The 24,992-nt window shown below is 44.3% G+C and overlaps 1 long non-coding RNA gene across 1 annotated transcript; it reads left to right on the plus strand.

Annotated features, from left to right (window-relative positions):
* Positions 1 to 14,683: 14,683 nt before the first annotated feature.
* Positions 14,684 to 19,688, plus strand: LOC133243408 (uncharacterized). Its single transcript, XR_009735075.1, has 2 exons — positions 14,684 to 14,981; positions 19,357 to 19,688. It is a non-coding gene; the product is annotated as an uncharacterized LOC133243408 (long non-coding RNA).
* Positions 19,689 to 24,992: the final 5,304 nt, after the last annotated feature.

Genomic DNA, 24,992 nt, shown 5'->3' on the forward strand with positions numbered 1-24,992 from the left:
AATGAAAAGACAAGCCCCACACTGGGAGAAAATGTTTCCCAAAGACATATATGATAAAGGACTGTTATCTAAAATATACAAAAAACTCTTAACATTCAATGATAAGAAAGCAACTTGATTTAAAGTAGGCCAAATACTTTAAACAGATACCTTGTCAAAGAAGATTTACAGATGGCAAAGGAGCATATGGAAAAATGCTCCACATTCCGGTCATCAAAGAAATACAAGAACACATGTATACCTGTGGCGGATTCATTTTGATATTTGGCAAAACTAATACAATTATGTAAAGTTTAAAAATAAAATTAGGGAAAAAAAGAAAAGTGAAAAAAGAAAAAAAAACAATAAGGAGATACCAGTATGCACCTATGAGAAGAGCCAAAATCCAGAACTGACAGCACCAAATGCTGGTGAGGATATCGAGTAACAGGGATTGCTGGTGAGAATGCAAAATGGTACAGCCACTTTATAAGAATGATGGGCAGTTTCTTACAAAAGTAAACATACTCTTACTATACAATCTGGCAATCCGCACTTCCTGGTATTTCAATCAAATCAGTTCAGTCGTGTCTGACTCTTTGTGACCCCATGAACCACAGCACGCCAGGCCTCCCTGTCCATCACCAACTGCCGGAGTCCACCCAAACCCATGTCCATTGAGTTGGTGATGCCATCCAACCATCTCATCCTCTGTCATCCCCCTCTCCTCCTGCCCTTAATCTTTCCCGGCATTAGGGTCTTTTCACATGAGTCAGCTCTTCGCATCAGGGGGCCAAAGTATTGGAGTTTCAGCTTCAACATCAGTCCTTCCAATGAACACCCAGGACTGATCTCCTTTAGGATGGACTGGTTGGATCTTGCAGTCCAAGGACTCTCAAGAGTCTTCTCCAACACCACAGTTCAAAAGCATCAATTCTTTGGCGCTCAGCTTTCTTTATAGTCCAACTCTCACATCCATACATGACCACTGGAAAAACCATAGCCTTGACTAGACGGACCTTTGTTGGCAAAGTAATGCCTCTGCTTTTTAATATGCTGTCTAGGTTTACAAAGGAGTTAAAAACTTATGTTCACACACACACAAAAAAACAAAACCTTCATGTGGATGTTTACAGCAGCTTAATTCATAATGGCCAAAGCCTAGAAACAATCAAGATTCCTTCAGTAGATGAATGGATAAACAAACTGTGGTACATCCAGTCAATGAAATATCACTCAGTGCAAAAAAGATATAAACTATCAAACCATAAGTAGACATGGAGGAAACTTAAATGCATATAACTAAATGAAAGAAACCAACCTGAAAAGGTTACACACTGTATGATTTTAACTATATGACAGTCTGGAAAAGGCAAAAGTATGGAGACAATGAAAATATCATTGGTTGACAAGGGTTCAGGAGATCAAGGGGAGATAACAAGGCAGGGCACAAAGGATTTTTAGGGCAGTGAAAACACTCTGTTTGATTTAATAATGATGGCTTCATGTCATCATACATTTGTCTAAAACCACTGAATGTATAACACCAATAGTGAACTCTAAGGTAAACTATAGATTCTAAATTATTATGATGTATCAACACAGGTTAATCCTTGGTACAATTATATATATATATATACACACACACCATTCTGATGAGTGATGATAATGTGAGAAGCAATATATGTGTCGGGGTGAAAAGTACATAGACATTCCTCTCAATTTTTTTGTAAATTTAAAGTTGCCCTAAAAATAAAAGTCTTTAAAAAAAAAGACTTATGTACTAAACAATGAATAAAAGTTAATTGAATACATTGAAAAATAAGGAGAGATAGGTTTCAGGGTCAGACAGTGAGAAATGTATATTGCATGATTATGAAGCTAAACACATGCATTATAAGTAGTAGTAACTTCCATTTATTTTATATAGTTTTAGGATACCCTCGCTGAGGGTCAGACATGACTGAGCGACTTCACTTTCACTTTTCACTTTCATGCATTGGAGAAGGAAATGGCAACCCACTCCAGTGTTCTTGTCTGGAGAATCTCAGGGACGGGGCATCCTGGTAGGCTGCCATCTATGGGGTCGCACAGAGTCGGACATGACTGAAGTGACTCAGCAGCAGCAGCAGGATACCAATACATATTTTTGGTATTGGAAATACCTAATTTCTAATACCTATTTACATGCATTTCATTTGATACTCACACTATCCATGTACAACAGGCAAAGTCAGTGTTATCTCCCTTTTACAGATACCAATACCTATTTTTGGTATTAGATTTGGTATTGGAAATACCTAATTTCCAATACCTATTTACATGCATTTCATTTGATACTCATACTATCCACGTACAACAGGCAAAGTCAGTGTTAACTACCTTTTACAGATGAAAAAAATTAAGGCTCTGAATTTAATTCTTCTGACTCCTAATTAAGGCTCAAAATCGAATCCAGTGCTCCTTCAAGGGCAAAACGGTCAACATAATTTAATAACTTTCTTGATAAACTCTTTAACCCTTACTGAAAGCTTCAATACTTAAGGTCAAGAACACTCACAAACTGTGGTTCTGGAAACTTGGGCAATAAATAGGAGACACAGGTACAAGATAAAAGGCAGAAATGCTCTGAAGTGACAAAACTCTACAAAATGCTAGTGATGATGGTAATTTTCTTTTAGGCATCATTTCCCAACTTTCTGAACTCAGAGCTGGAAATGCCCTTTCAGTCCCAACTACAGCACAACCTATGAAGCCTGCCAGGCCTGCTGAGTGAGGATTCAAGACCTGCTACAACATCCCCATCCTCCATCAGTTCCTTATGCTGCCAGAGCTGGTGTGGAAGGGAGGAAATTGCAGCCTTCCCATTTTATGACCTTCATGCTGTGACCGAAGGATTTAAAACAGCCAGCCTAACCACTCAGGGAGGGCAAGTGGTTGGAGGAACCACTTGGGGGAAGCTTTCTCTTCATGTTTTATTTGCTTCTGTCACAGTCTGTGAAAGTAATGAAGACAAGTCCTTCCTGGCAGCTGACTCTGCCAGGCCTGCTCAATTGCCTCACATCTGAGTCCAGGGGTTAGTTGTTGGGGGCGGTGGGGAGGGCGGGCAGGGATAGGGGGCGGTGGCTTGGGGTAGGGAAGGATGGGCCTGATTTAAGGTGGCAAGATCACAATAGACTTTCCCCTGTATATTGTGTGTTGTATAGACCACCACGACCAAGAGGGGCTCCCTCCAGAATCAGCCAAGTCTAAATTCAAATCCAAGCTCAGCCACTCGCTGGTTGTGTAACTGTGAGAAAATTACTGAACTTGTTTAAGCCTCAGTTTCCTCTTCTGTAACAGGAGGATAGTAATAATCCCGACCTCACACCAACATAGAGCCCTGCACAAAACACAAATTGCTAGCCATTGCTATTACTGCTGTAACAACTATTACCGACTATTATTACAGGCTTAATATGCCAATAAACCAGTCAGAGATGAATGAAGTGAAAGATCTAAGAAAGTTTGGGTCCATAATCTTTGGGTCAATAGATCAGAGCCTTGACTGTCCTTCCTTCATTAGAGCGGTTGGAAAAGATTTTTGGTGGGGAGTGAGTAAAGTGCATTCATTTTTCTGCTATATATTTATTTACATTAAAAAAATATTCACACACAAGGGCTTCCAAGGTAGCTCAGATGGTAAAGAAACCACCTACAATACAGGAGACCCTCGCTTGACCCCTGGGTCGGGAAGATCCTCTAAGGAAGGGAATGGCTACCCACTCCAGTATTCTTGCCTGGGAAATCCCATGGACAGAGGAGCCTGGTAGAATACAGTTCATGGGGTTGCAAAGAGTCGGACACGACTGAGCAACTAACACTTTCACAAACACACACATATATATTATGCATTATATTATATTTATACATGTACATGTGGTATATTTACAAATGTACACATATGTATATATTAAATATATATATATATACATTTTTTTAAGGAAAATGAGAAAAAGCCTCCCTTCCAGCACCCAATGACCACTGGACTTGGCAGGGGTGTGAGCCAGGGCTAGCCCCCCAGGAGAAGGTGCAGGAGCAAAAGGCAGGCATTGATATTGTGGTCTATGGCAAAGAGGTGCCAGTGCACCTTGCCTCTAGGCTGCTCCTCCTGCCAGGGCACAGGAATTCAGCTTCATCAGGGTGAGGCTGGAGAAGGAGTTCTGAGCCTGGATCTTTCTGCTCTGGGTCAGTGCTGAGGGGAAATCTTCCTTTAGCAGCTCCCAGCTCTTTCCCACAGAGCCCACATACAATGAGGCTAAACGGTGTGGGAGGAGGAAGGTTCATTAAGCACCTCCAGTAGGTAGAAAATTTGCCTACAATATTTATGCAATCCTCACAACACTGTAGTACTACTAGCTTCATTTTACAGATAAAAAGAGTGGGGTGCGAAGACCAAGGTTACACTGCTGGTGACTGATTCATCACAGGTGTCTGTGTGTGACTGTAAAACCCACTTCTGTCTAAGGTTCCACAGGGCCCAGGTCCAAGAAAGAGATCATGAATCTGGAAGTCTGGAAAGCTGGATTCTAGCTATCATTCTGCTGCTTACTAGCTGGGTGACCTTGGGAAAGACTTCCAAGGGCCAGAGACTACTCATGGATAAAAGGAGACACTGTCTGTCTGCATTCTAGGAGTGTGATTTGGTGTATGCCCAGGGCCTAGCACACTAGCAGAGAACTGCTCCCCAGAGGTTGGATCCATGAGGCACCCCTCCCTAGCACATCAGCACTTCCCAGATCGATCTGCGCAGCTTTTTTCCCAAGAGCTTTTCTTCAGCTTCCCCTTCCTCTTCCATCCTATACATACAGTTCCATCCATGCTGGGAGAAATGCCCACTTCCCCTGCTCTAAGAGGTACATTCAACAACAATCAAGTGGGCAGTGCTGAATTTAATAATGTCCACAGGGTAACATTAAATCAGAGTAATTGCTATTTATTTCCTCTGAGATTCCGTTATTAACAATTCATGCCCTGAAGGCATGAGGAATCCTCACATCCTTAAATGTTCTGGGACTGAGCAAGGCATCATCTGGTGTTTGGCCTATAGTTGCTTGTGGCCCTTTCCCTCACCTCTTCCCCAACTCCAACCCCACCTGGGAGAGTAAGCCAGCATGGGCCATGGAAAGAGCCAAGGGCTCCCTGGAGAGCAGTTCCTGCAGAACCCTGCTCACCTTGAGAACCTCACAGAAGGTACTGCAGCTTCTAGTTTTCTCCATAATGCTCTGAACTAATTCAAAACCTTCCCCAGGAGTAGCAAGGGTAATCACTGCTGCCAGTAATCACCTGAGAAGGCTCCACCAGCGACTCAGACCTGGGTGTGGGAAATGGAGCTGGGAGGTGTTCACTGCTCCAACACCACAGTGAACCCTAGGGGAAAGGGGAGACAGGAGTTCTCTCCAAGTGAGGGACTCCCCTCAAGAATGGGTTCCTGGGAAGACAGACATGAACGTTCTAGGTTTCCAGGGGCTCTCCAACAGTGTGGAAGCTAACACAGTTTTGAATTGGCTTATTTCTGATTTGCATCTGGGCTCCTTAACTAACTAGCTCCTTCATTCGCCACTGGAAAGCTATTCGATCTCTTCCCATGTCTTTGATCTTTTCTGATGTGTAAAATGGAGCTAATCAGTTGTCACATAATTCTTGTAATTAAGAATTAATGGCAAGAATTAAATGAAATAGTGCAAAGGTCTTTTCAAGTGGTAAGTACTATTAGATTATAACTATGATTGTTTGGAGGACATGTGATGAGTCCTGCTGCAAAGCCTATATTTTTTTGCTTGATAAATTCAGCTTAGTTTATATAAAGTTTTCTTAAATAAATCTTGAGACCAAACAATTTCCCACCAGAGGAAAGCTTGCTTTCTTTGAAATAGGTGCAATAGGCATATGGGAGAAGCAGAATCCCTCTGAGTCCTCAGAGAGTGACTTCAACAGTGCTTCCTTGTCTGAGGAGCAGGTCTAGGGGCAGGGACCCCAAGGGGAGAAGGGCTAAAGTGGGACAGGTTGGATGTACAAAGATCAGTGCCCCTGAACAGAGAGCATTGAACTAGTGTGTCTTCCTACTAAAGAACAATTGCTGTGACCATGATCAAGTGGTCTGCTGCCCTCGGGCAATGTCCCTTGCTTCCCTGGCCCCTTGGTGCTCCTACTGAATGAAACACTGCCCTAGACACATCCATGAGACATGAGGACTAGAGGGAGCTGCACAGGCTCCTCTTTTTCTCTTAGTTGCCCTCTCTCACCCTGATGGTCCTGAAAGACCCTAAAGCATACTTTGGTGTGGAGAGATGATAAGCGTGTGACAGCGTGGAAAGACAGGTGACAGTGGATGGTCTACCACTGTTCTACAGCTTCCGCCTAGACAGCCCTCATCCAGAAAATGGAAACAAATGGGGAAACAGATGCAAAATATGATGTGGGGAAGCTGAGAGCAAGGACTGACCAGGAGGAAGTAAGAGCTGTTTTTTCCCACAAGGACCAACATGAAATTGGGAAGTAGAACCTATAGCTCAAATGGTAAAGAATGTCTACAATGCAGGAGACCAGGGTTCGATCCCTGGGTGTGGAAGATCCTTTGGAGAAGGGAATGGCAATCCACTCCAGTATTCTTGCCTGGAGAATTCCATGGACAGAGAAGCCTCGCGGGCTACACAGTTCATGGGGTTGCAAAGAGTCGGACACGACTGAGCAACTAACACACACACACACGCATCTTTGAAATGAAAGAAGCAATCAATCAAAGAATCAATGAATTGCAATTATTCCAGCTGGTTTGCTTCAACAGATTGACGCCAGACGCATCAATGGAGAAGAGCAAGAGGGAACCAGCGTGGAGGTTCCAGGGATCTATATGGGTTGGTCTTAGACCCGCTTCAGTCCCAGAACAGGAGTCATAGTGTTTGAACATTTGAAAAGTCCCACAGTGGAAAACCCCCAAAGAAAAGACCCTGTTGTGCCATTTGGCTCCAGGGCAACATATGCCAGAATCACTTCCTGCACCGCCCCCTGTCCAACAAACACAAAAATGTGTTTTGTTCTGTGAAACTGGCTCATATAAATGACATGAATTAACCTCACCACATCCAGAAATGTTTGAAACAAAATAAAAATCAGAGTTGGCCCTGGACCAGCTCTAATCACTCAGAATGTTTAATCCCAGGCTTTTCACCCACTTGTGGGTAGCAAGGGTATTTGCCAGCCAAAGCCCCCTCCTTGTGACTGAATTTGTCACCCTCCTTCCCCTCTCTCGTGACATCCCCTCCCATGGTCCCCCTTCTGGCCTCATAGATGGAAATCTTCACAAGCATTTTTCACTCTTTCTTTTTTTATTCCTGATCCCAACGACATTATATCCTGCTATTTTTTCCTTTGAGGAATGTTTACGTTGATTTTATGCTGACTTTCATCTATGTGGCTACAACCTCAGCCCAGGCCTTCATCCCCCTGCATCTGTCTTATGACCCCCCTGCCACCCATGTCTTCCCTCCTACCCTGTCTGCAGAATAGGGGTCTTCTCTCACGCCATGCTGCCATGCATGTCAGTGACTCTCCATCCCTACCAAGCCTTTTCACTCCTTAATGACACTGAATTAATGATCAAGGGGATCTGCGTCAGCACCAAAGTGTTGAACTTGAGGCCCTCCATCCCTGCCTGCTGGAGACTAGCTCCGGGCCCACTTCTTCTGTGACGTTTTCCCCAGTTCTCCTGGTAATAAAAGTTCTATGGTATTATTCATTCCTTTCATTTAACACTTATCACATTTCATCCTTTAAGTAGTAATTATAAAGCTAAATTATTAGCTATTTATCCATCTTACACAATCCCCTTCCTTGCAGCTCCCTGCCTAGAGCCTTATAACAGTAAACTCTGAAAAATACATTACTCATGCTTACCTCTACTCTTTCTGATCCTCTCTGCTTATTTAAATCCTACCTGCCCTTTAATGTTCACCTCTATTTCTAAACTTCTGCATGGGATTCTGAAATGCAAAGTCCTGTCATATCAATTTCATCTTCTTCTAGGACAGGGTTATTCTACACAGGCATATTAGGTAATCTGACCTGGTAATGAACACAATGGCAGCAAAGCATTTGATGAGCATTTCAAGACAGCCTTATGAACAAGCACAGAGAAACAAAGGCTGGACACCATGATATAGGCTGGACGATATAATTAGGACAATTACAATTAATTGTATCATCTTATTCAAAGGGCTTCCCAGGTGGCACTAGTGGTAAAGAATTTGCCTGCCAATGCAGGAGACGTGGGGTCTTGCCCTGGGTTGGGAAGATCCCCTAGAGAAGATATGGCAACCCACTCCACTATTCTTGCCTGGAAAACCATGGACAGAGGAGCCTGGAGGGCTACAGTCCAAGGGGTCACAAAGAGTAGGACACCACTGAGTGCACATACACACACACACACACTCAATGTGACATTATAGAAGGCTAGACGAAGGAAGAAAGAAGTAGGTGTGAAGGGAAGAAGAGGGAAAGAGAAAGAAGAGGGGAAAAATGATATCAAAACAGAAGTTGAGCAGTGCTTCCCAGATCTTCAGGCACACCAGGGAGGCTTATGTGTGATACTTTTGCAAACAGCCCTGTGGTCAAATAAAACTGGGAAACACTAGGTTAGGTCAAGGTAAACAGGACTACTTCGATCTCTTAGTACTCTCATGTGCATTTTGAAATCTCCAAGAGGGGAGGATAATCTGCAGGATTTCCCAAATATATTTGACTGAAACTAATTGACTCCCATCCCTGACCTCAGAGCATGTCCCAGGAGCTGGGATGAATGGAACTCACTTTGGGAAGTATGACTTATAGCAAAGGAATCCAGCTCCCTGGGCTGACCAGAGCCAAATCTAATGTGTGGTGTACAGCTCTGGGCACCTCAAAGGAAGAGGAATACAGTCAGTTGGACAGGATTAAGAAGAGCAGTCAGGTTGGCACAAATATTCAAAACCATAATATCTGAGGAATGTTGGAAAATCTGACATGTTTTGCCTGAGGAAGAGCTGACTTGGCAGGGGTATAAGATGATAACAGAGGTTGAGAGCTTGATAATTGTAATTAAATATGTGAAGAGCCATCCGATAAGAAAGGAATTAAACTTGTTCATGTGTGACCTCAAAAGAGAAAACTAGGACTGATGGTTGGAGCCCTCAGGGAGCCATATTTTATACACATACCCCTTTTGGGTAAAATTCTAGTACAATATTTATTGCCCAGCTAGGACTATTCAAGAGTTTCAAGTTCCCTTGGTCTCCATTCTTTTCTGCCCAACAACAAGAATTAAGTCATGAAGGATCAAATGGGGCACTCAAATCCCACCTGAGATAGTTTGAAATGAGTTGAGTCCATGAGTGGGTCCCAGCCAAGACCTTGAAGGGAAGCTAAGAGTCAAGCCAAGAAGAACAAAAAGCAACCCCACATCCAAGGACAGGAGACAGTAAACAGCAGCCAGGGCCAAGAGTCAGGCCCAGGCAGAAAGAACACTAGAATGGAAATAGGTCAAGGACCTGGTCTAGGATTATTGCTGTAAATAGCAGTTCATCTGTAGGGAACTAGCATATGAGATATTGGGCTGGCATAGAGATGATGGGATGGCAAAGATAAAAAATCTACCTGCAATGCAAGAGACCTGGGTTTGATCCCTGGTTGGGAAGATCCCCTGGAGAAAGGAATGGCTACCCAGTCCAGTATCCTTGCCTGGAGAAATCCATGGACAGAGGTGCCTGATGGGCTACAGTCCACTGGGTCATGAAGAGTCGGAGTAACTGAGTGACCAACACTTTCACAAGGGCTGTTTCACAACACTTTCACTCAGATGGCCAGGCTGGGAGGCAGTCAGGACTGTTTCTTAGGATATCCCAAGTAGATACTCTACCATAGACAACAGGCAGTTAAGTGACACTCATACAAAACACCAATTATTTGAATGAACTCCAAGATCTTTTTTCATTTACCCTCCTTAAACTAATATTTTAAGAATCTTTCCATTTGAATTTCTTCAGCACTTGTACTAACTGGTCCAAGCTCCTTGTTTTACAAATGACAAGACAGAAGCCCAGAGAGGGTGATGATCGGCAATCATGGTATAACTTGATGGATTATGGTTGCACAGGGCTTGAACTAAGATCTTCTGGATTGCCATCCCATTCTGTCCCTTTGCATTTATCATGGTGCCCAATACAATGAATAACTCCCAGTTTCTGCCCCCTAAATGTTGTTTGAAGTCAATCAAGTAGGCATCAGTGTGTCGAGGGCTAGTGTTGACTTCTCTGTTTAAGTTCTTCTCTACTTATGTAATATTAGGTAGGAAGACTAAGGCACAAATGCAGATCCTGCCCTGGGTGTAGGCTGATGTCTCTATTTGGCACAGGGGAGTGAGGGGCCCTTAACTTGGGCACATTCCTCATAAGAATGCTAGCCTGAGCTCTAAGTGCTAACCCAAGGAAGCCCCTGTGAGGGCAGATAACACCACATCAGATTCTGAGGTGATGCTGAAGAAGGGCGCTGAAGAGTCTTTGGTCCCTGGCTACCTATAAAGTGCAATTTTAAGTTGAAATATGGGCTACAGGTTTTTCCTTGCCTGGCATTTGGGAACTCCCCCAGGCCCCTGAGTCGTGCCGCCAGAAAAGGCCATTAACTCCCACAACTCGGGGGTAAGTGCTGCTTCCCAGCCAAGACTCATAAAATTTCAAACAGAAATCCTTCCAAATCCAGGAAGATCAGCCTCGTTGACAAGAAACATATGGGCAGGGCTAACACATGGAATGCATTTTGCTCTGAACAACTCCTTTTGATGCTGTTTCTGAGGGCTGAGACCACAGCTCTCTGCACCTTGATGGCAAGCGCTCAGCTCTTGTTTCTCTCAGCCTTGGCATCTAGTTAGAGCACCTAGTCGCTGGGACTGTTGACTCTCATTACCTTCATGGTGCCACCAAAGTGGCCTCTGGCCTTTTGGGTGTGAACACATCACACATTGTCACTATCTCAACCAGATCATTTCCTCCACCATAGACACAGATCAGTTGTAGGACAGACAGACTGATATGGAATGCTCATCCTGGCTTGTACTGAAGACCATCCCTCTGCTTGTTGCACTTCCCTAAATAAGCCTGCAATACATGACTTCTTCATTGGTCATGCAACAGCACCCTGGAAGTTTCCACCATCTTTATCTATTCTACTAGCTCTCCCCCAGCTGTCATTGCTGCTCTCGTTACTGAGTGCCCAACCGATGGACAGCCCATTACAGGCTCTGGACCATGTCCACTAGTCCCTTTCTCCCCATCTTCAAACATTCTGTACATCTTTCTCCCAATCTGAAATGCTTTTCCTCTTCCACATGGATTTTCTTCTATCTCAACCAATTAATCCTCTAGGAAAATTTCCCAAGTTGACCCCTCCTCACCTAAGTCATTGTCTTTCTCCTTTCACTTTCAGCCCTCTAATCTTCTAGTCACATTGCAGTGACTCAAGTGTAGGTAGATGAAGTCTAGGGGCATGTTAGCCAGGCTTCAGCAATATGTGAACCGTGAACTTCCTGATGTTCAAGCTGGTTCTAGAAAAGGCAGAGGAACCAGAGATCAAATTGCCAACATCCGCTGGATCATAGAAAAAGCAAGAGAGTTCCAGAAAAACATCTATTTCTGCTTTATTGACTATGCCAAAGCCTTTGACTGTGTGGATCACAATAAACTGTGGAAAATTCTGAAAGAGATGGGAATACCAGACCACCTGATCTGCCTCTTGAGAAATTTGTATGCAGGTCAGGAAGCAACAGTTAGAACTGGACATGGAACAACAGACTGGTTCCAAACAGGAAAAGGAGTACATCAAGGCTGTATATTGTCACCCTGTTTATTTAACTTATATGCAGACTACATTATGAGAAATGCTGAACTGGAAGAAACACAAGCTGGAATCAAGATTGCCGGGAGAAATATCAATAACCTCAGATATGCAGATGACACCACCCTTATGGCAGAAAGTGAAGAAGAACTAAAAAGCCTCTTGATGAAAGTGAAAGAGGAGAGTGAAAAAGTTGGCTTAAAGCTCAACATTCAGAAAACGAAGATCATGGCATCCGGTCCCACCACTTCATGGGAAATAGATGGGGAAACAGTGGAAACAGTGTCAGACTTTATTTTTCTGGGCTCCAAAATCACTACAGATGGTGACTGCAGCCGTGAAATTAAAAGAGGCTTACTCCTTGGAAGGAAAGTTATGACCGACCTAGATAGCATATTCAAAAGCAGAGACATTACTTTGCCAACAAGGTCCATCTAGTCAAGGCTATGGTTTTTCCTGTGGTCATGTATGGATGTGAGATTTGGACTGTGAAGAAGGCTGAGCACCGAAGAATTGATGCTTTTGAAGTGTGGTGTTGGAGAAGACTCTTGAGTGTCCCTTGGACTGCAAGGAGATCCAACCAGTCCATTCTGAAGGAGATCAGCCCTGGGATTTCTTTGGAAGGAATGATGCTAAAGCTGAAACTCCAGTGCTTTGGCCACCTCATGTGAAGAGTTGACTCATTGGAAAAGACTCTGATGCTGGGAGGGATTGGGGGCAGGAGGAGAAGGGGATGACAGAGGATGAGATGGCTGGATGGCATCACTGACTCGATGGACGTGAGTCTGAGTGAACTCCGGGAGTTGGTGATGGACAGGGAGGCCTGGCGTGCTGCAATTCATGGGGTTGCAAAGAGTCAGACTCGACTGAGCGACTGATCTGATCTGATCTGATCCATGTTTATCTTCTAAAACTTTCTTCCATTTCACTGTGGTTAATCAGTCTGGATAGATGGATAAATAGATGAAAGAATGGATGGATAGATGGATGGATGGGTGGGTGGGTTAAAGAAATAAATAGTGATTTCCACCAAGCCCTGGACCTTTTCTAACCCTAAATTCCTGTATTTACTACAAGAATCTTGAGCATAGTACTAATAAAAATACTTAAGAAAGGTATCTTTCTCTGGCCATGAGGCCAGTCAGTTTTTCTACTATAGGAAACTGCCAACCTCAAGGTCCAAATCATAAAGTTTATTCTGTTCTGAACAAAACAACCAAAGGACCTTGACCTGGGCCTGGGCTGTGTTCTGGTCTCCACTCTCAGTAAGTCCAGGGAGACCCCTCCTTGACTAACCTCTCCTCTCCCCAGCAATCCCCAGCTGCTCTCAGAAACCTGCCAGGGGCCATCAAAATCCTCCTGTCTTAGTTCAAGCTGCTACAAAAAAATATCATAGACTGGTTGGCTTATAAACAACAGAAATGTATTTCTTACAATTCTGGAGACTAGGAAGTCCAAGGTCAAGGCATCAGCAGATTCCATGTCTGGGGAGACCATTCTTTCTAATTCATAGATAGCTGTGTTCTCCCTGTGTCCACACACGGTAGGAGGGGCTGGGGAGGTCTGCAGAATCACTTTTATAAGGACACCAATCTCATTCACATGGGGGCTTCCCCAATGGCTCAGTGAGTAAAGAATCTGCCTGCAATGCAGGAGACACAGGAAACATGGGTTTAGGAAGATCCTCTGGGGAAGGAAATGGCAACCCACTCCAGTATTCTTGCCTGAAAAATCCCATGGGCAGAGGAGCCTGGTGGGTGATAGTCCAAAGGGTCGCAAAGAGTCAGATGTGATTAAGCTCACACAATCCCATTCAAGAGGGCTCTACTCTCATGACCTAATCACCTCTCAAAGGCTCCACCTTCTAATACCACTTGGGGGTGGGTGTCAGGATTTCTACATATGAATTTCTGAAGGACACAAACATTCAGACCATGGCATCTTCCATGCCTCATTTTACCTTTTTTTTTTCTCCAGTATATAGAACAGCAACCCAATGTGTTCATTTTAAAGATTTTTCTGTTGGCATTTTTTAAGAATGAAGAAAAATGGGGGTGTAGAGAAGTTAAACATCAAACATAAGCCATCTAACCACAGAAGAAACCAGAGAATTTTTTAAAGGAAAAAATAATAAAAAAAAGCCCCTGCCCAGAGGCCTTGCGGTGTCTACTAGACATGTGGAGGGAGCATGACAAGACAGGGCAGGCACGCAGAGGGAGACAGGTGGCAGCCAAGGATAACTGTCTTTGTTCTCGGCCAGGCCAGCCTGTCACCTGCCACCTTGGAGGCAGCTCAGGGGAAGGCTCCAGAGAGAGATTAGACAGGGGACAGAGTAGGATGAATTACTTCCAGGAATAAGTGGACATGAAGAATGGCTGAGAAGGGCCCAGACACGTGACTTCTGACTCCTGTCCTCTCACATTCCTGTGCCCGAGAGGGAGACAAAAAGAATACCCATGAAGCTGCTGCCCAGCTTTCTAAGTGGAAAAGGCAGCCTTGAGAACCAAACAGAGCTGTCCAGGATTTGACAGTGGCCTTGCCGTGATCACATGTGTATGCATAGGAGTGTGTGTGTGTGTGTGTGTTTACTGTTCCAAGGTTAGTTTATTCTTCTAACATATGTTATTGTGATGAACCCGTGTGTGGAGGTGACATCTTCCAGCCTCACCCATGCCATAACCCTGCAGCATTCTCTGTTCATAAATTCCAGGGCTAGAGCCCAAAGGCATCTCAGTCCAACACATCTTGTCACAATGAAATAAAAGCAAAATTAAAATCTAGACATTGTGGAATGCCTCATAAACACATAATCCAGGCTCAGATTTCCCAATGTAAAACTGCTGCTCCTAAGACAGCCCTCTGAGTAGGCATATGGAATATGCAGATGAAGAAGGACAGACCTTAATCCTTTTATTACAAGAAATTACATCAGTTCAAGGCATGCTATTAAAGGAGAGTGTCTTGAGGAAAGCTGATGAAAGCTAAAGAAGTCTGTCCAACGTGGGACTCAACCCTGGTTCACCTAGGACACATCTGGGACTTTGCTGAGACCCACAACACCCATCTGTATCCTGAGAATGTTCCCCTCCATCCCTGGACCGGTAATCTCATAAACTAAGAAAAAATGGGGGAGGCGGTGAGTACTCAGGTGATGGTCCTTGAGGACATGACTACTTCAGTCATTTTTTTAAAAGTTTATTTTTAATTGAAGGATTATTACTTCACAGTATTGTGTTGCCTTCTGCCATGTAACAACGTGAATCAGCCATTGGTATACATATATCCCCTCCCTCTTGAACCTGCCCCCAACCCCCCCCACCCCATCCCACCCCTCTAGATTGTCACAGAGCACCAGCTTGAACTCCCTGTGTTACATGGCAACTTCCCATTAACTATCTCTTTTACGTGGATGTTTCAATGCTACTCTCTCAATCCATTCTACCCTCTCCTTCTCCCGCTGTGTCCAAAGCCTGTTCTCTATGTCTGCATCTCTACTCCTGCCCTGCAAATACATTCATCAGTACCATTTTTTTTTCTAGATTCCATATACATATGTTAATATACGAAATTTGTTTTTCTCTTTCTGACTTACTTCACTCCCTTTTGAGATAGTCACCTCCATTTACTAAATGGCAACTCCTCCAGCTATACAGCAGTAAATTACAAAGTGTTAGTTGGAATCGAGTTTTTACGTTGTTTCCTTTCTTCAGTGATTTCAAAATTTGTGGAGGATGATGTTTCAGAGTGAGGTAGCCAGAAGAAGGGAGAGGAGATGCACAGGTCTGACAGTTCTGATGAATGAATAGTCGAACTATCACAGGCTGACTCTTGAGGAGCCATAGACATAACCAGGACTCCGAGTGGGGAGAAAGCCTTTCTTGGAGAGGAAGGACTCTACTAATGGGTAAGAGGGTGACAGCTTTCAGTCCCTTCCAAGCTCCATCTAGGCACAGGGAGTGAGAAATGCTAAAACAAGGGTAAGAAAATGGTCTCTCTATTGGAGTCTGGGCTCAAGCACTGGCTTCCAGAGCTGAGGCTGAGTGTGGCACTAGACCCACATCCTCAGTGGCTGAACTACTGGGGGAAAACGGGATGGAGACACCTTGAGCCTGCGGTTCATTTCTCTTTATCCCCCACTGTGAATGGGGAGAGTTTGGGACAAGCCCTGATGTGTGTGATAAAAGCTGCCTTTCTGGATTTGCAAGTAGATTGATGAGGTTGAGTTTTACAGAAAATATGTTTCAAACACATTAGCCACAGGCCAAACATCTCGGAGGAATTTTATTTTTAAAAGAAGCTTAAAAGTATTTTCTTTACAGTACCTGAGACTACAATCTATCCCTGGGATTGCTTGAAACTTTACATACTGTAAACCTTCTGGGACAAGAGAACCATTTGACAAATTCTCGCAAAAGTGGTATTGCAGGCTCCACTAGCCTCATTTGTGAAAACTTGGGGGGTCAGGGGGTGGGAAGCACTCTGGCAATGACATTGGGTCATCTCCTGCTTTTAAAGTTGTTCGACAGAAACTGCCAGATCAGAGAACCAAGTTACTATTTGACTTTGTCGCAGTCTTGGGCATGTCACAACTTCTCTAAGTCTCAGTTTTTCTATTTATCTAAGAAAGAACTGCAAAAACCATTTCCTTCCTAGCCTAGGAACTGCTTTCAGAACTATGAAGGCACACCTCAGATTCCCTCATCTTCACTAAGGAACATCCCTACCAGCGTACATTTGAGTCAAATTGTATCCAGAGATCTTACATTTAAAGTGGAAACATTTTCATGATGGCTGTTTCAATGCTTCCAACAGCCCTATAAATCAGGTAATATAGATGAGAGGTTTGGATTTGGAGAGGTTATATATTTTTCTCAATCCCAGAGTTATTAAGTGATAAAATTGCACCATTCATTTCTACTGCAGCAATTCCCCATCACCTTTTCTAGCTGATTTCTGTGACACGTTGCAGAGAATTTACCTGTCTCAAGAGTCTAGGATTGAATAATTACTGTAATAGTTGCTATCAACTGAGTCTCTACTATGAGCCATGTGTTTGGACAATTACTAACTCGAATTCTCACAGCAACCCTGCAAGTAGGTGGTATTGTCCTCATCTTATAAATCTGTAGGTTTCCTTCTCTGCATCCTCAGTTGTGTCTGACTCCTTGCAACCCAATGGACTGTAGCCCACCGGGCTCCTCTGCCCATGGGATTTCTTAGACAAGAACACTGGAGTGGGTTGCCATTTCCTCCTCCAGGGGATCTTCCCAACCCAGGGATTGAACCCATGTCTTCTGCATTGGCAGGCAGATTCTTTACTGCTGAGCCATTGGCGAAGACCCTCAGTAAGGCTAGGATCGTCTAAATAAAAATAATGGAGTAAGGATTCAGACCTTTGCAGTGCCACCTTCCATTCCACAATTAGGAGAGAAAGAATTCCATCAGGGGACTCTGGAAAGTCTAATAACCTTCCCAATATCATGAGAATCCCAGGGACTTCTACTCTGTTGCTATTATCAGGGTCAATTCTTTAAAACGCACCCAAATCTATATGCTGTTGGCTGTGGAATATCCAGAAGATATGGTAACTACATCAGTCTACTATGAAAACTTCCTATGTGAGTGAGAAAACTCACTCGTGTTCTGAGGAAATCCAAAATTTATTAACTTTCTACCTTGGACTACAGTATATTGTGGCCATTTTTGTAAAAGCAATTATTTATATTTCTTCAAAATATATCATCCTCTTCATGGGATTATAATCTCTGGGTGAGCAGAGCCCATAGGGTATGCTTCATGTCTGCCTTGTCCATTGAGAATATAAAGCAGATATCTCCATAAACACAACCAGCCCCGTGGATGGATGGGTGGATAGGTTGAGTGATGGGGCTGTAGGAAAGTTCAGGAGAGACTCCAGCTTATCATTTCAGATAGTCCAAAAAAAAAAAAAAAAACTGTAAAATAAGAAACTGGAGGGCACAAAACTACGCTAAAAAGAATCTAAGTAAGCCAGGTACAGACCATTTTAACAGGCTGGAGAATTCAATCCCATAGTCGACCAAGTTGGGATAAAGTTAATACTATGTAAAACAATATAAAAAATAAACAATGTAAAAGAAAGAGGATCTTTCTCCTTCAGGAGTCTCCAAAATTGCAGTACTGGAAAATGTCTTTTTTTTTTCACAACACTGTATTGGTTTCTGCCATACAAGAATCAGCCATGATTATACATATATCCCCTCCTCTCCAGCCTCCCTCTCCTCCCCTCATCTCACCCCTCTAGGTCATCACAGAGCATCAAGCTGGGCTCCCTGTGTTATACAGCAACTTCTCACCACCTATCCATTTTATACATGCATGCTCACTCAGTCATGTCCAACTCTTTGTGACCCTATAGACTTTAGCCTGCCAGACTCCTCTGTTTATGGGATTCTCCAGGCACAAATACTGGAGTGGGTTGCCATGCCCTCCTCCAGAAGATCTTCCCAACCCAGGGATTGAACCCACGCCTGCATCTTCTGCATTGGCAAGTGAGTTCTTTATTACTGTGCCACCTTGGGTATCTTGGTTGGTGGTGGTGGTTTAGTCACTAAGTTGTATCTGACTCTTATGACCCCATGGACTGTAGCCTGCCAGGCTCCTCTGTCCATGGAATTCTCCAGGCAAGCATACTGGAGTGGGTTGCCATATCCTTCTCCAATTTTACACATGACAGTGTATCTATGCTGATGCTGGTAGCAAGAAGCAAGCATCGGGTCCCAGGGGGTATGACGGCCCTGTTCTCAAGTCAGGGCTCATAAAATATGTGCTCCTTTGGGGACTTCTGCCAGAGTTCTCAGAAGTTCATCTGCACTTCTCCTACTGGAAGGTTCCCTTCCCAGGAATACATCCATATATTAATCATGCTAATCACCAGCCACCTCCTGGACAGGGCTTATCCTCGAGGACTCTTCTTTACATACAGAAGAAAGACCCTTCCCTTCCTAGATCAGCTGGAGAACTCAGAGGAACAGAAGCTTAACCACGAGTTTACTATATGTTCAGTTTTAAAAGAATCCTCAAGTGCAGTAAGCACTTCATTCATCACACAATGGTAACTTCATTATTTAACAAATTTTCTCCCTCATTTGCCATCACAAAGTGACACCAGCCCCTGTGCCCCAAAATGCCGCGTTGTGTCCTAGCTCCTGTCATTAGTCTGTGAAGATCCAAGGAATGTTTCCGTATTTTAATATCAGCTAAAGCAAGCATAATACTCAGTTAAACCTGCCTTTCTCTTTCTCTCCCCTATCCCCGCTTGCTCTACACACACACACACACACACACACATTCCAAAGCTAATCACAGGTGATTTGGGGTTTCTCCAGAGCTGGAGATTATCCACCTTACTTCCCCTAGGGTCAACTGCACTGGGGCACAGTTTATCATCTTGCTTAAAGAAACATTTCTGACATCTCATCCTGTGGCTCTTTTTAGAAAAGGGAAAGCAGCGGGAATTTCACACAACTGGACCCGACCTTCAGCAGCACGAATCTGGGATGTGTTAGGGGTGAGAAGCTGGCTCCCCATCTGCATGGCGCCTTCCGTTCTCCAACCTCCAGATGGACCAGAGACTTGTCACTGAGGCCTCTGTAGCGAAGCGAGGTTCCATCCAGCCTGTCGACCCAGGCCTCCGGGCCGACACCCCCGACCACAGGAGGCCTCCCTGGCATTTTGTTCTGCAGACAGTTTGGACCACATCCTTTCCACATTCCAGACTTTGCTGTTCCCGGCCCAATTCCAAGCTAATAATCCCATCTCTGTCTGTTTCCCTGTTCCATTGAGTTTTAAATGAAAGATGTGTTGCTCTTCATGTCCCATTTCACTGTCCCCACTAATTTTTAAACAGGCTGGCACTCCCCACCCTAGGGGATGGATGCCCTGCAGGGACCCAAGGAGCCATGCTAAGTGACTACACAAACTCCAATCGGGGTACTGAGCTGACAACACAGTCCCCACTTAGAGTGCTGTCTCACCGTCCAGATACAATTCCACCATGTCCAGAGGCCGATGCATTCCGACCTCTCAGAAGAGGGGCCCTTCATGCAACTCTCTCTTCCCACCTCTAACCTTGTACTTTCTCCTCCTCCTTAAGAATCATATCTTTGAGTCTCTGATGTTCTGTGCTAAGAAAGGGACACGCATTATCCCCCTATTCCCACATCTGCTAATCACAAACAGCAGGGAGATGGAGACGTCGCCTGCTACGTTTGTGGGAGACAAATGCGTATACACACAGCTCTGTTCTCCTCCCTGGAAGGCAGCATTCTTTTTTGGTTTAAATTCCCAAGGGAAGTGGCTATTTTGAACCAGCCTGAGGGATATGAAGATAGCTGACCGTTCCTGTTGTCCAAAAAGAGAGAGAGAATATCCAGAAGGTGAGAGGACGTCTGTGGCTGGTTTGAAGACATTCTTTAAGTTTTACATTGAAGTTGATTCTTTTCCCATACGATTTCTGTAATGTTCCTTTTCTTTATTTTTCCATGAAAAACTATCCTCTTATATTCTCCTATTTGTGCCTCTCAAGGCTTATTAAAAATTTTTGAGGATAAAAAACACAGAAGTCACTCCAGGCATGTTATTAGTGCCCAATAATCAGAAACTTGAAACAAAATCGTAAAGTAAGTTCAGCTTTTCTCCAACATTCGACACTTCTCCTGCCCCCAACAAGCACACACACTTTGCTTGCTTCTCTTATCACCCTGGTACCATGGGCCTTCCTGGTAGCCGTGGGCATGGGACAGCGACCACTTACCCCCTTCCTGCAGTTGCCTGAGCTGCAAGTTCCCCCTTCCTTCATCTCTTAGTTTCTTAAACTAATTTATACAGATGTGTTTCTGGATGATAATGGAAAATAACAATAACACTTTACATAGGTATGGAATAAAATACTGTTCAAAGCACTGATCAGTTTTCAAGGCTTTTACATTAAATCATTTCATATGATAATGTTTCTAACGTTGGCCCATTGGTTACATAGGACTGAAACTTTTGTCTCTGTTTAATGGATGAGGAAACAGATCCTTAGAGTTGAAATGTCTGGCCCAAAGTCACAGAGTGAGAAGGACGGAAGTTGGGACTATATCCTAATGTTCCAGAACCTGGTTCCCACGCATGGCTGGACAGTTGTACTTTCAGCCTGCGTGTCTCCTTTTGAAAGAGAACAGCTGGAATAGGAAATGCCTTAATTGTTTCCCAAGGCAGAGACATGCTAGAACCACTGGGGTACTCACTCATAATCCAGATTCCTGGCCACCACCCCAGACCTATTGAATCTGAACCTGAGAGTGGGGATCAGAAATCTGCAATTTAATTCATTACTGCTGCTGCTAAGTCGCTTCAGTCGTGTCCGACTCTGTGCGACCCCATAGACGGTAGCCCACCAGGCTCCCCCGTCCCTGGGATTCTCCAGGCAAGAACACTGGAGTGGGTTGCCATTTCCTTCTCCAATGTATGAAAATGAGAAGTGAAAGTGAAGTCGCTCAGTCATGTCCGACTCTTAGCGACCCCATGGACTGCAGCCCACCAGGCTCCTCCGTCCATGGGATTTTCCAGGCAGGAGTACTGGAGTGGGGTGCCATTGCCTTCTCCAAATTCATTACTAGGATGGTTCTTATATATACTAATGTCTGGAAACCATTTTCTTAAGTCAAAGAACTAGATTTCTAATGGAGGAATTTTAGACAATTTGAGAAACTCTTATCTTAAATGTCATTGTTTTCTGAGTACACATCTATGCTGTGGTCTGCACATCCCAGAATAGCCAGACTGCTAAAGTACTGTCCCCCACCTTACTCTCCACACGAAGGTTATTCTGCCCTAACCAGGAGCACCTACTGCAATTTGGAAGGGGAGGCCTATCCTACCCTTGTTTGGTTTTTTTTTCCTGATCTCTGTTCTCAGTCTCCATTCTCTATTGTGCTCGATTTTGTTAAATATAAACACAAAAAGAAGAAAGAATAAAAGGGTATTAGGAAAACACTCTCATCTTCTTTGCAAGAACACTTTCTCCACCATTATGCAAGAATAATACATTATCAAGAATCAAATCCTCATTGTGGCTTCATTGATGTAAAATTCCAAAACATCTGGGCACTTGACTTTTTTCTCTTTTCATCTGACTGTGCAGCATTGTGTACAACCAGGCCGTGTGTTCCCTCATGGGAACCGCTGGGGATATGAATCCATCCCTCAGCTCTTTAATTAAAGTTGCAAAAACATCAAGAGGGTCTCACCCTTGTAAACACAAAGAGCCTTTCCAGGAAATAGCTCTGCCTCTTGTGTTAACAGATGTCATGGGGCAGTTGGGTGGGAGAGTGTTGTTTTAAAATTCTCAATCTGCCTCGCTAGAGTTTTTCCCTTAGATGGTTTTCCTGGATAGCATCACATGTTTCTCTTTTCAGCTTTCACATCACCTCACGCAGCTTTTCTGCTCATCCTCACCACTACGGTCTGAATGTTTGTGTCCCCACCACCACCTCCCACCCAAGCTTCATACATTGAAATCATCATCCTTAAGGTGAATGGGAGGTGGCTAGGTCAAGGGGCCCCAGAGACAACACTTGCACCTCCCACCATGTGAAGGCACAGCAAGAAGTCAGCAGTCTGCAATCTGGAAGAGGGCCTTCACCAGCACTTGCCCATGCAGGCACCCTGATCTTAGACTAACATTGTCCAGAACTGGGAAAATAAATTTCTGTTGTGTACAAGCTTCCCCGTCCCAGTGGTATGTTGTTATAGCAGTCAGAACGAACTAAGACACTCACCTTGAAAACTTGTCATGTGGACCAGAAACAACCCAAAGTCCAATTCCTTAGCCCTCCAATGGCCATTATCTGCCACAGCCAATTTCCCTGGATTTGGCCACATTCTCATCATTTGCCTCCTGAGAGAGTAAGCAGCTTTGTAGTACCATGATACTTGATACATCCTCCTGACTTTAGACATCTGGGTGAAAATTAGAAAATCTTTTCAGAAAATCATCATGGCAACAAGGTTCCAGACACATAACAAAAAAAGTTTTTTGGTTTTTTTTTTTAAATTCAGAATCCTTTGGGGTTATTGGTTTCAATGCCTCTTTGCATGCTGCTTTGCCAACAATAAACAGCCTTCCAGGTGAGCATTCTTCTGTTCCAAGAAACGATGGCAAGCTTCTATAAGGAAGAACTGAAAACCTTCATCCTGGCAAGGGAGTGAGTCAGAACAAAGGAGACTTAGGAGAATACTTCACAGAAGCAGCAGGGTAGGGAGACAATTCTCAGGTTTGGGGATGGCGGTCGGGGGAGGAGGGGGCAGTGGGTCACAGATTTTGAAATCTTAAAGATAAGCAATTCTGAGTTCAGTCACCATGTAGCAATCAGTCACAAGATATGGTTGATAAAACTAAAGAGAACAGAGATAAAGATCATTGGAATTGACCCTATCAAGGAACAGAGCTGGGAGGGCAGAGATGCCTTCACATGGAGGCCAAAGTCCCTGGGATAATCATCACACACCAACCTGTGCTCAAATCATGGAGAACAGCCAAAATTGCGCACAAGATGTCAAATGATGAAAACAACAAATCAGTAAAAGAGGTCGTATGAGAGAGCTGGGCTTCCAAAGAGGAGCTATGGTTCAGAGGATGGTGGAATGGTGGTCTAGAAGCAGAGGAGATGTGAGGGCTATGCTAGCCAATCTCATAGCGTGGGCATCCAGAGGGAGGGAAGTGGTGCCTGGAGGGTTTCTCACCTTCTTCCCTTTTATTTCCAACCCATCCCACTCCTGTATCCTGCCACCCAAGAGATTCCAGCAAAGCTCTCAATCCTCGCCCCTGTGCTTCAGGACTGCCTCTGGGTGCCAGCTACACAAAGACCAGAGCCACAATCATTCCAGAGCCCATAGCTTTGTTCAACTGACATTCAGCACAAAATGAGTGGGAACAGGAATGTTACTCCAACCAAGGAGAGCACTACAGTGAGGAGAGAGACCCCCAAGTAAATGTCCTCCGAACCTCTCACATCTGAGAGCAAAAGTTCAATAGCAGGTAGAGGAGGGATGAGTTCACAGGGAGACACGGTGCTCAGGCAAAGAGAAACCCTTGCACTTACACTGCTCTTAGGCATGAATGAGCCTCCAAAAGCCCAGGCTGAGCATAGCATGACATACCAATGAGTTGGTACCATGGGGAGCTGCAGAAAGAACACTAGACTGAGAATCTGAAAAGTGAATTCTATATTGACCACCACTAGTTTCTAGTATGACCCTAGGCAGGTCATTTAACATCTATGGGCTTTAGTTTCCTCATATGTGACAGAGAGGGACCAGGCTGGACGATCTCTAAGGCTTCTTCTAGCTCTGACGTGCAATCCCATCTGGCTCAGGGAGGAGGGAGTTGAGGGAAGCACAGAGGCCCTAGATGATGAGGTATTGCTGCCAAAATCACCCTTCCCCCCTCCCGCCTCCTGTTCTCTCATTGACATGCCCTTCATTATCTTGTTGTTGTTGATGTAGTGTTTTTCCCACAGAGCTCTGTGGGATAGGACAGCAGAGAACACACAGAACACAGGAAAGAAGAGTGGCAGTAGGAAGGGGGGATGAAAAAGAAGGGCTTTTCTAGGGTTTCCCAAGCTCCTGTCCTCCAGGCTTGCAGGCTGAGGAGGCGGCCTTCCAGGCTGGGACTCTCAGAAGGTGAAGGTCTCTCAACATCCCCTCCCCCCTAACCTTGCAACCTTCTCACCAGTGTCCCCAGTCCCAGAACCAGGCCACTGGTCATTGTTCTCCGTCATATCCTGCTTTCTTTCCAAACTTCTCTGAGACTCTGGCTCATTCCTATAAAGGTCAAGGAGCTGAGTTGGTAGGATCAGTAAATCACACTATGCTTCTGGCAAGAAATGGGCTTTGCTTCATAGCAAAACATGGCAAAATTTAGTGACTTAAAGCAACAATCATTTTATTTGCTCCAATTCTGTGGGTCAGCTGGGTGGTTCTTCTGGTCTGGGATGGCTTGTCTGTGGCTAGATGGTCTAGAATAGAGCTGTCCAATAGAAATATAATACAAACCATGTCTGTAATTTGAAATTTTCCAGTAGCCA

Source organism: Bos javanicus, chromosome 3 (genome assembly GCF_032452875.1).
Source record: "Bos javanicus breed banteng chromosome 3, ARS-OSU_banteng_1.0, whole genome shotgun sequence".
In the NCBI taxonomy this organism is placed as follows: Eukaryota; Metazoa; Chordata; class Mammalia; order Artiodactyla; family Bovidae; genus Bos; species Bos javanicus.